Below are 11,459 nucleotides of genomic sequence, written 5' to 3' on the forward strand. Positions count from 1 at the left end.
CTCTTCTACACATACCAGCATCTTGTATCTAAGTTGATCATAAGAAAGTGCAATGATGGCACCTTGAACACCTCTGCTGGGATTCTTTTCCACTGTCTCACGGTTGGCTAGGACAAAGAGCAACAGCCTGAAGCTAAATGAAGCAAAGTTTAGGTTAGTATCAGCTCCAGAGTATTTTCTGTTTGTTTGTTTTTTAATTCAATCAGGAGTGGGTTACCTATTACTATATATTTTATTCTTTACTTCCTGTTCTATGCTGTTGTAATGTCATGCTGGGTGCTGTTTTACCCATGAAGTGGGTGAATTTCAGTGGCATTGCAGGTTAAGTGATTCTTTTACATATGATTTGAAAAGCACACTGGAGTCATTCAGAAAGAAAAGTACTATCTAGGTTACGAAGACGTTATTGCCAAGCAGTGGATAAAAGACACTATGCACTCAAGGAATCAATCCCTCAAAAGGAACAAATATATTAAGTTAGGAGGATATCCTAAACTTTTTTAAAAAATGTGTTCCACAGCTAAAAGTGAACACTATCTATACTGCCACTGTGCTCCACGTGTTTTCACTAATACTGCCACCATCATTAAGCAGTGTTGTTTTACTTTGAAAGTTAAGTAGAGGCAATAAAACCGTTGAGGGAGAGACTTCCCTTTACACCTAACTAAACATGTTTCAATCTTTAGCTTCAAGACACTGATCCCATCTCCTGTGACTGTTAATGAATTACTTCCCTCGAAGTTATTGTATGCAAAAAAATTATGTTAAAATCCCTCAGCACTGCATTAATGGCATGGAAGTCAGCAAATTCACTGCAAACCTTTCCTGGCTCCACACTATTTAGGAATAATTTTCAGAAGAGACAAGATTTACTTCGTTAGTTCTCTTTAAGCTCTTGGGTACACTTCCCCCAAGCCTACATATTTATATAGATACAGGTTTGCTGGATACTCGTTAACCATCTCTTTAATTCTATTCAGTCGAAAAAGATTAGAGAAAGCCTTTAATGTTCTTGTGTATCTGTCATAATGGCCAACTTTATGCTCAGTGCTGGAACTACAATTCCCAGCCTACTGTCCAAAGACTAGATCCTTCTCAAAAAGAGGCATGCTGGAAAGAAAGCCTCTTTCCCCCAAACTGTCACTTGGGTTGTCCCATACTTCCTGCAAGTAAAGAGGAATTTAGGTCAGCAACATGACCACCATTACGCATTCTTGGGTGGTTTGCACACTAAACTACCTTTCCATCTGCCTTATCCAGCTTTAGACATCAGGATCTTGGCATCAGGCAAATACCAGGATGTTCAAGGGATACTTGCCCTGGGAGAAGCAATTAGCTCTGCCTACCCAGGCTGCAGGCTCTAGCGCAGTAAAAAGACATTTCCACACACCTTCACTACAAGGAATGGGGTGCTCCCCCTTTCAGGGCTCTGAACTGAAGCCCGGGGAAAACACGGTGTGTGCTGCTACCACCACAATCACCACCTTGTCTACCTCACTTCAGAGACCACCTCCTTTGACAAATTCCATGGTCACAAAGACTATGACAAGTTATAGGAAAATAGGGTGGAGGGCTCTCTGTAATACTCTGCACTATGTCTACAATAGGACTGGTTTATAAGTACAGGTATACTAGTGTGCATGCTGTCACAGTTCAGGGCAAATGCACCTGTATTCCCTCTCCAGGGTCCCTTGAGAGCACCAACTCTAGGCTTCCAGCTCCTCAGTCACCATCTCTCTTGGATAGAGACCTGTCTCTCTCCCCCTTCCGACTGGGATTTTTCTCAGGATGCACAGTTCCCTGTCTACACTGTGATATTTGTGGCAAGCCAGACTGCCTAAATATTCCTGCATCTGATCTTTGCCTTCTCTCTGAAGACTATGAACAGCTGTAATTGCCAGCAGCTATGTGTTATCACACAGCTCTTTATAAGAAAGCACATTGATTCTTAAGGTGAAAGCATTACAGAGAAAACGTATAAATAATAAAAGTTTCTTTACGCAGGCTAAAAGCTTACTAGAGGTCAGCTATCCGTCTTACGGGGTCTCAGTAGGCCAATGTCCTCCAACCCTTCCCAGGAAGGACTGGGCCTCCTGGGACAGAAGGTCCTGTCAATTCACTAGATCAGAAAAAGGGCCCTGAGTCAGTTTAAACTCAGGCCATTTATCCAAAAGCCCCTTCTTTGTCGGTCAGTCCCTGGAGAATCCAGTTTGAACTCATACATCTGAGTTTCTCCAGGTGGTGGAACTTCTCTGAAGGTGTTACAACCTGAATGAATTTGTCTAATCACGCCACACTGTTAATTATTCTTGGAGGTGGCGTGGTCACCTCTCACAGACCCTGGCCTACAATGATACGTAAACTTATAAAAGTAAGATTTCCCAAAGATATTGCAAGCAATTGCTATACCTGTCATGGATATAACTATACCTACAAAGCTGAGCTTTGTACCAGTCTCATAAAACCATGCACCATGAGCAGAACAGGCTACACTAGTAAAATCAGTTTTGCCAGTATAACTGTGCCTACTACACTAGTAGCTTTTGTTGGCATAGCGTCGGTCAGGAACCCCACCTCTTCACACTCCTAACAGACATAGCTATGCCAGTCTTGGAAAGCTCAGATCTACAAGATAGGCCTTCTCTGCTACCCTCAAATGACCGATAGCCTCTAGAGGGAGAGTTTTGATAAACCAGGTATTTTAATCATTGCAGTGAGGGCTGAAGCAGGATCTCAGTGCTGTATAATACATTACGGTAACACTGGGGAAGAGGAAAGTAAACCTCAATCTCCTCACAGGCTTGGTACTCCAGCCAAACAAAAACCTTTCTCTAATCACTGAAGCAGTGATTTGGGAGAATCACTGAGAACTACGGAAGAGGTGTGTGTTCATTCTGGAGATGAAACTAGTTTAACCCTTATCTATCCCCCTCTCTTTGGCTACCAATATTGAGCTTTAAAACTGAAAATTCTAGCTGACAGCAGTGAGTGCAGGGAAAGAGGATGTTATTGGCCTCTGCAACCCTCCAACCCAAGCAAAGATTATCTTTATAAAAATATTACCACAATGGCCCCAAACAGTACACCTGACATGTTCTGGCTCATTGCTGTGCAACAGCACAGTTGTGGGGATGTTTCGTTAAAGGGCAATGAGAGTTCTGAGTCCATCACAGCAGCTAACCCTGCATGCAGACCCAGCCTGCAACTTCAGAGTCCTTATTTAATCAGCACAGAAGCAGCAGCAAGGTAAATATGTTTGGGGTTAGTGGCCTTGTTTGTAGCTAATCCAATCCTAGTAAATTACACAAAAGGGAGCAAAACCCCATCCTCCCAAGTAAATCTCTTAATAGATCTAGATTAAGATCTCAGCTTCATACCCCATGGAGTCCTGCTAATCCTCTCTCAGATGTCCCCAGCCTTAATTGGGCTGTGCTGGCATTGGCAACTTGTTTACATGGACTTTTAAAATGACTTTAAATAGAAAAGCAAACAGCCTCTTCCTGCCCTGTCTCCCTCCCTGGAATGCCAGAGCACCAGCAAGCTTCAAAGGCAACACCACAATCAGCATATTGGGATGGACCCCAGGACAGCTCTGGAAACCTCTCTCTCAAGTCACTGGTTCCAATCCAGCCCTGGTAGCTAGTGACTGAAGATGGCACACTGGCATGTGCTACATAGGAGTGGTAGAGAATACAGGATAGCTTGTGGAAATATATCCCATTCCTTGCAAAAAGAATCAATCTCAACCACTGAATATCAGCTCCTTCTCAATTTAAAGTCGGAAGTGTCTGTCAGAGTCACTTGACACACCACTTCCTCACAAAAACCAGAGAAGCTCAGTGACTCCTGACTTTGTCACTTGTGAAGGGAACAACTTGGAGGGGGGAAAAAGCAGAAGTTAAACAAGACCTTTTGAAGTAAGAGCACAGGCCACATCTAGATGTTGTCTTGAGGAGAACTACCGGAGTTAACACTATTCTCCATGGCAGCATACTTTAATGGAATAGTCTCCCCATTTGCTCAAAAGAAAAACCAGTACTACTAAGGAAGGTTCAAGTAGAAGGGTGAGGGATCAGAGTGGTGAGAGAGATCAGACAGACTACAAACAACACACTTGTGAGCTTTCGTGTAAGACAATTTTCTTTCTCCCGCAGATTTTGGCCTTGTCTACACATGGTTGTATTTGTGGTGCAGTAGGGTCCTAGTGATTCTGACACAGTATCATTACACTTGTAGCCAGCCCCATGTTTATTTTTGTTTCAGTCTTTGAGAAGTTTTCCTGGTTCAGCTTTGGGCACTTTTACTTGTAATCCACAGCCTTCCCTGCCTAGGCTACGACAACCAGCCAGGAGCAAACAGCAAGTCAAACAAAGGTTACAATAATCTGCCAAAATTGGGCACTGAATCAATCTCTCTCTCTCTCTCTCTCAGATACACACACACACCAGTCCTATCTGTGCAAAGGGCCCCACCCCTAACTCTTAATTGTTTTGCTAGATTTTACAGGTCAGAGGCAAGAACAAAGCAGGACACAAGAAGGTTTAGCTGCAGCCAGTCACATAAACCTTGAGTAAGAAATAGGTCCCAGGGACTGCAGGTGGTGAAAACTGAAATACATTCTGTCTGGTGAGAGACAGTGAGGAGCAAACCTGTTTGTATGTACATTTCTTTGGAAAAATATCAGCATCCACCGCTGTTCTCTCACAGAAAGGGCTTAAGGTGAGTTCAATGTCTTCAACACGCTCTCTGTGACAAATGCAAAATTAAGTTCTTAAGCATAAATTTGGTTTTCAAATTAAAAATAAAAAATCTGTGAACCCATGTTTCCAGATTTTCCCTTGAGGGTTCCCTTTTTTGCCCTCAGTGCTGTGCCATCTATACACATCTTAGTCAAGGGCTTATAATCCTGGCAACTCACACAGGAGCAAATATCTTCTATTCTTCCTTTCAGGCAGACTGCTTGGATACTGTGCAAATATAGATCAGATTTCCTTGCACCTTCCTCCATATTAAAAAACAGAATTTGGTTCCGTTAGTTCCTCCCAAAAAGTCAGAGACTTGGACTTCCTATTCACTTGCCTGGGGCTTGCTGAGGGAGGAGGGGGAATTCCCCATCCTCTCCCACAGCCTTGAGGGGGTAAAGATAGGAGTGAGTGTTTTATCCATGGTTCTTCAACATTGTCTGGTTTTCTTGGTTCAAGGATTAATGGAGGAACTCAGTTTCTCTGTCTAAATTCTCTCTAGAATCAAGGGAAACTGTCCCAAGCATCACCTGGCCTTGGGAAGACAACAATTATATCCAATAATGCTTTAATGGCATGACAAGTCACACAAGTATTGCCAATCTTCAAACATCAGAGGTAGAATCATAGAGTACCAGGGTTGGAAGGGACCTCAGGAGGTCATCTAGTCCAACCCCCTGCTCAAAGCAGGACCAATCCCCAACTAAATCATCCCAGCCAGGGCTTTGTCAAGCCTGACCTTAAAAACTTCTAAGGAAGGAGATTCCACCACCTCCCTAGGTAACGCATTCCAGTGTTTCACCACCCTCCTAGTGAAAAAGTTTTTCCTAATATCCAACCTAAACCTCCCCCACTGCAACTTGAGACCATTACTCCTTGTTCTGTCATCTGCTACCACTGAGAACAGTCTAGAGCCATCCTCTTTGGAACCCCCTTTCAGGTAGTTGAAAGCAGCTATCAAATCCCCCCTCATTCTTCTCTTCCGCAGACTAAACAATCCCAGTTCCCTCAGCCTTTCCTCATAACTCATGTGTTCCAGTCCCCTAATCATTTTTGATGCCCTCCGCTGGACTCTTTCCAATTTATCCACATCCTTCTTGTAGTGTGGGGCCCAAAACTGGACACAGTACTCCAGATGAGGCCTCAACAATGTCGAATAGAGGGGAACGATCACGTCCCTCGATCTGCTGGCAATACCCCTATGTATACATCCCAAAATGCCATTGGCCTTCTTGGCAACAACAGCACACTGTTGACTCATATCCAGCTTCTCGTCCACTGTAACCCCTACGTCCTTTTCTGCACAACTGCTGCCTAGCCATTCGGTCCCTAGTCTGTAGCGGTGCATTGGATTCTTCCGTCCTAAGTGCAGGACTCTGCACTTGTCCTTCTTGAACCTCATCAGATTTCTTTTGGCCCAATCCTCCAATTTGTCTAGGGCCCTCTGTATCCTACCCCTACCCTCCAGCGTATCTACCACTCCTCCCAGTTTAGTGTCATCTGCAAACTTGCTGAGGGTGCAGTCCACACCATCCTCCAGATCATTTATGAAGATATTGAACAAAACCGGCCCCAGGACCGACCCTTGGGGCACTCCACTTGATACCGGCTGCCAACTAGACATGGAGCCATTGATCACTACCTGCTGAGCTCGACAATCTAGCCAGCTTTCTATCCACCTTATAGGTGGATACTATCCACTCAGTCCTAATAGGCTTGTTCTCTTTGTGGGACATTTTGGTAGATTTCCAGCTATACTGAATGTTTATGAGAAATTTTGTGTGGGGAGTGTTTCACCCACGACAATACGAGTCAAACTCAGTCATGTCCTATTTGCTCTCTTGTGAACAAAAGAGAGAAAGAAGAGCGAGTCTCTCTCATGGTACAACTACACTGCAAAAAAAATCCCCTGCCGCAGTGAGTCTCAGAGCCCGGGTCACCTGACTTGGGCTTGTACTATGAGGTTAAAAAAGCGATGTGGTCGTTCCCGCTCGGGCTGGGCACTCACTGCTGCAGGTTATGGGATTTTTGTTTTTTGTAGTATAGACCCTCAGTCACCTACTGAACAGGGAATCAGGGGACTAGGAATGCAGAGACTCCCAACAAAACAAAGCCCAGAGTGGTTCTTAGGACAGCATGGACGTTAATGAACATGAGATTAAAGGGGCCAGTTTAAGAGGCACAGATTCCTAAGGAAACACCTCTTTCCCTCTCTCAGGTCAAGTTACAAGTAACCCATCTTACTCCTCTTTGGACTAGAGGGCCTGTCTGATGGGTGACTATCACTTCTGGGGCCAGGAGGCTCATGTGCTCTCCCCATGTCACTGAACAGGCTGTTATAGCCTAGGTATCACTTCAATCATTAGTACTTGTGGGTGATGTGTGACAGAAAGCAGCACGCTGATCAGTTTTCCATTTGTACGATCTGTACTGTTGAGATAGGGGCAGTTGTGTAGTGGCTGCAGCAAGATGCAATCAATGGACACAAGATCACTCGTCTTTTAATGACTGGTGCATAGACAGGTTCTTTTTAGGAGGCTGTCACAATTATCCCTATTCTGCCACTGATGATGTCCAAGCCTGTTAGAATGGCCCTGGGACGATCTTTGCAGCATAACAAAGCTCAGTGCCTCAGTCAGTATTCCAAATTCCAGAAGCTGTAATATGAAGAGCTGAATATACTTTTCTAAACATGTGTATGAGCGCTGACCTGCACAAGCATGGCAACTTTGTTTTCACACCATGCAAGAAGGTGAAAGAAAGGAGAAGCCTATATTACGTTCAGATGAGAGAGCAGAAGGGAAAACTGTCTTACTGGTAACTGTGTGCCACTCTTCTTCTTCCCTGTCTCAGAACAAAAAGCACTCCCACAATGAATGGAGTAACAAATACTCTATTATTTATGTTGTTATAGCATCTAGGAGCCTCAGTCAAGGACCAGGACCACTGTGCTAGACGCTGTACACACAAACAACAAAAATACAGCCCCCAACCCAAAAGCTTACAATGTAAGCACCAAACCATGAGAGTACATTCATTTCAAAGTATAGGGCAAGAAGGGTGATGAGGGCCACACATCGAACTACTACCTCATGTATTTAAGAGAGAGAGTGCTGCTGACATGGCATTTTCCATGCAGGGTCCTCACCTTTGGAATCCATTACCTCCCTTCCTTCAACAGAGCTCAGATTTGGTAACCTCCCAGAAAAGCTGCAGCGCCCACTTGGTGGTGCCGTAAATTAATTGGGTGGGGTATATCATGGGTTTAGCTTTGGATACCATGTGGGTAAGATATTGGGCACAAGTAAACAACATGCATAAATACAACTAAATGTAAATGTACACATCTGGGAACAAAGAATGTCGGCCACATTTACAGGATGGTGGACTTTGGGAAGCAGTGATTCTGAAAAAGATTTGGGGGTCATGGTAGATAATCAGCTGAATATCATTGTGAAACTGGCCATAACAAGTAATGTGATCCTGGATGCATAAACAGGGGAATCTTGATTAGGAGTACAGAGGTTATTTTACCTTTGTATTCGGCACTGATGTGGCAGCTGCTGGAACCCTGTGTCCAGTTCTGGTGCCCTCAATTCAAGAAAGATGTTGATAAATTGGAGAAGGTTTGGAGAAGAGCCATAAGAATGATTAAAGGATTTTAAAAAAAAAACCTTATAGTCTCAAGAGCTCAATCTATTCAACTGAACAAAGAGAAGGGTAAGGGGTGACTTGATTACAGTCTAAATACCTGCACGGGGAACAAATAAAGGAAACAGTCATTGTGGCACTGTACTGCAGAGTACAGCTGGATTGCCAATGCAGAATCCATTTGACGAATGGGGAAGAAGAGACTTTACAAGTTATTAGTTCAGTTTTATCTTTACTGATTTGTCAGTGGACCACTGTTGATCTAGGCTTTGCCTGAGCTAAACACATGTAAGCTCAACCCTTGTTCTGTTGTTTTGGTTAACAGTGATTTAATCTATTCTACACATGCTCTGCAGGGGGAAACCTAGACCAACAGCACTCCACGGTTACACTGTGACTAGCTGAAAACCAAATACATAATGCCAAAAACTTATTTTACAGCAACCTTGGCAGTCTTTGCTTTCTTGTGCTTTCCAGTGGGATTGCCTGGTTCTGTTCTGCACTGTCAGACTGAGTCTCCTGTTGGGAAGGCAAAAGAGCAGTTAGTCATAGTTGGAATAAAGGGACTGGCCCACCCACTTCCACTTCTCTTGTATTTTGCCCTTTTCCAGCTCTTGTCTGTGTTTCTTTCTTTGTCCTTCCTGCTGGTTTTAATAAACAGGTGAACACAATATACATATAGCAACCACTGGTTCTTCCCCCTCTTTGTCTGAGGCAGGATATGGTAGCTGTCCTGAATTTTGTGGGATTTCCCTAGTCTCACTAGAGAGATCCCATGTCCCACAGGACCACTGAAGTGCTCCCAAGATGATTTTAGACCAGTAAAATGGGGTCTCTTCATGATGACATATTGCATACATGCTCAGAGGTAAGGACTGCTACTTGGGCAAAACCAGATCTTGAGCATCTGAATTATTGGACTGAAGCTCTACAAGATTGGCAAGCTACAAAACGATAGTTTTTGCCAATTATGATTGAGGACACACTCCTGGAAACAGGACTCTTCAATGATCCAGCAGGTGGAAGGTGAAGCTAGACAAATTCAGACTGGAAATAAGGTGCAAATTTTTACTGGTGAAAGTAATTAACCATTTGAACAATTTACCAAGGGGCATGGTGGATTCTCCATCACTGACAATTTTTAAATCCAGATTGGCTGTTTTTCTAAAAGATCTGCTCTAGGAATTATTTGAGGGAAGTTCTATGGCCTGTGTTATACAGGAGATCAGACTAGATGATCACAATGGCTCCTTCCGGCCTGGCTTTTCTTTAAATTGTGAAGTGCTAAAAGTTTGAGATAGATTTATTTATATCAGTTTATCAGCACCGAACAGTCCTGTTTTTATATATATATATATATAAATATATATATATTGTGTTCACCTGTTTACTAAAACCAGCAGGAAGGACAAAGAAAGAAACACAGACAAGAGCTGGAAAAGGGCAAAATACAAGAGAAGTGGAAGTGGGTGGGCCAGTCCCTTTATTCCAACTATGACTAACTGCTCTTTTGCCTTCCCAACAGGAGACTCAGTCTGACAGTGCAGAACAGAACCAGGCAATCCCACTGGAAAGCACAAGAAAGCAAAGACTGCCAAGGTTGCTGTAAAATAAGTTTTTGGCATTATGTATTTGGTTTTCAGCTAGTCACAGTGTAACCGTGGAGTGCTGTTGGTCTAGGTTTCCCCCTGCAGAGCATGTGTAGAATAGATTAAATCACTGTAAACCAAATCAACAAAACAAGGGCTGAGCTTACATGTGCTCAGCACAGGCAAAGCCTAGATCAACAGTGGTCCACTGACAAATCAGTAAAGACAAAAAAGAACTAACAACTTGTAAAGTCTCTTCTTCCCCATTTGTCAAATGGATTCTGCATTGGCAATCCAGCTGTACTCTGCAGCACAGTGCCACGATGACTGTTTCCTCCTTATGATTAAATACAGTGATTTAGGACAGCTCTTAATTTCCACAGCAGCTTTCCTTTAACCCTGGACTTTTGATGGGACATGAAAAATGTGTTCCCTCTAACCCCTCTCTTCCCCCAGTCCCCTGGGCATTTGGAGTCAATGAAGAGAATGGTGTCATAACAGAAGATTATCTACCTAGCTCAAGAATCAACACCACCAAAACTGTAAGGAGAACATTTCTCTTCCTGCTGCTGCTCTTCCAGTGATGTGCCACACATGATTAGGTACACAGCACTCCACTAATGAGAGTTTTATTCTCTGTCTCATTGAAAACACACTTTCTTACCTATGAATGTAGTGCAAAAGTTTTTATGGAATCACAAACTTATTTTAGCCCAGAAAGGAGGCCTGATGGGTCACTCTGCCCCTCCTCCACCATCACAGACTCTGTACAGTTTATTCACATGGAGGTGTTGGGATTTGCCAAAGGAACCCTGCTCCTGCCACCATTCCCCATCCCCTAGAAATTCATTACTGGCACCAGAATCTCTGCTACACAGTTCAAGTTTCCTCTTTTCCCTTACTGGTCCCTACAGATTGCTCATGCACAATTGACAGTAACATGTATCAAAGTAGTACCGAAGTCCCACTATTACAATCAAAACACCACTGGGCAAATGCTGTGCGCAGCTAGGGATTCCCAGGTACTCCACAGTGTGTGGGCCTCGCCTTTCTCCTGCTTCTGCAGAATTAGTGGAGGAGGATACCCTGGTTCTACTTTCCAAATGGATTAAAATGCTTTATTTAACCACCCCACCATTCCCTACCTCCCCACTTTTTGTACACTGAAACTCTGCAGTAAATACCAGCCACATGCCAGCCTACTCATTTCTCTCACTTCAGCCAGTCTAACTGCATATATTGGACCAGAACAGCATTATGCTATAGTCCCTTTGTTTCCCTCTAAATTTCAGTGGCACTGAAGCTGTTGTGATCCACTCATCTAAAGTAATCTGAGAGATCCTTATCGCTGAGAACACTCATTATGCACTCTGAAGAACGGGCACTTCATCCAGGCATCTCCAGCACAGACACAAGACCAAATCACCATGCACAGAACCTAGGAACCTCTGCAGAGAAAAAAAGCTTTATGATCCTT

At 43.6% G+C, this 11,459-nt stretch overlaps 1 protein-coding gene across 5 annotated transcripts in view; it reads right to left on the reverse strand.

Moving 5' to 3' along the window:
* The window catches only part of NDST2 (N-deacetylase and N-sulfotransferase 2), a 239,567-nt gene that overhangs the window by 59,573 nt on the left and 168,535 nt on the right, over positions 1–11,459 (reverse strand). For 3 of the 5 annotated variants that reach the window (XM_043550914.1, XM_043550910.1, XM_043550908.1), the window contains one exon: positions 4,650–4,746. The exons of the other annotated variants lie outside the window; for them this stretch is intronic. The gene's annotated coding sequence lies outside the window, so the exon portion shown is untranslated. Of the gene's footprint in view, positions 1–4,649; positions 4,747–11,459 lie in introns of those variants that run through there. 5 annotated transcript variants of the gene reach the window in all.

Source organism: Chelonia mydas, chromosome 7, assembly GCF_015237465.2.
Source record: "Chelonia mydas isolate rCheMyd1 chromosome 7, rCheMyd1.pri.v2, whole genome shotgun sequence".
Classification (NCBI taxonomy): Eukaryota; Metazoa; Chordata; order Testudines; family Cheloniidae; genus Chelonia; species Chelonia mydas.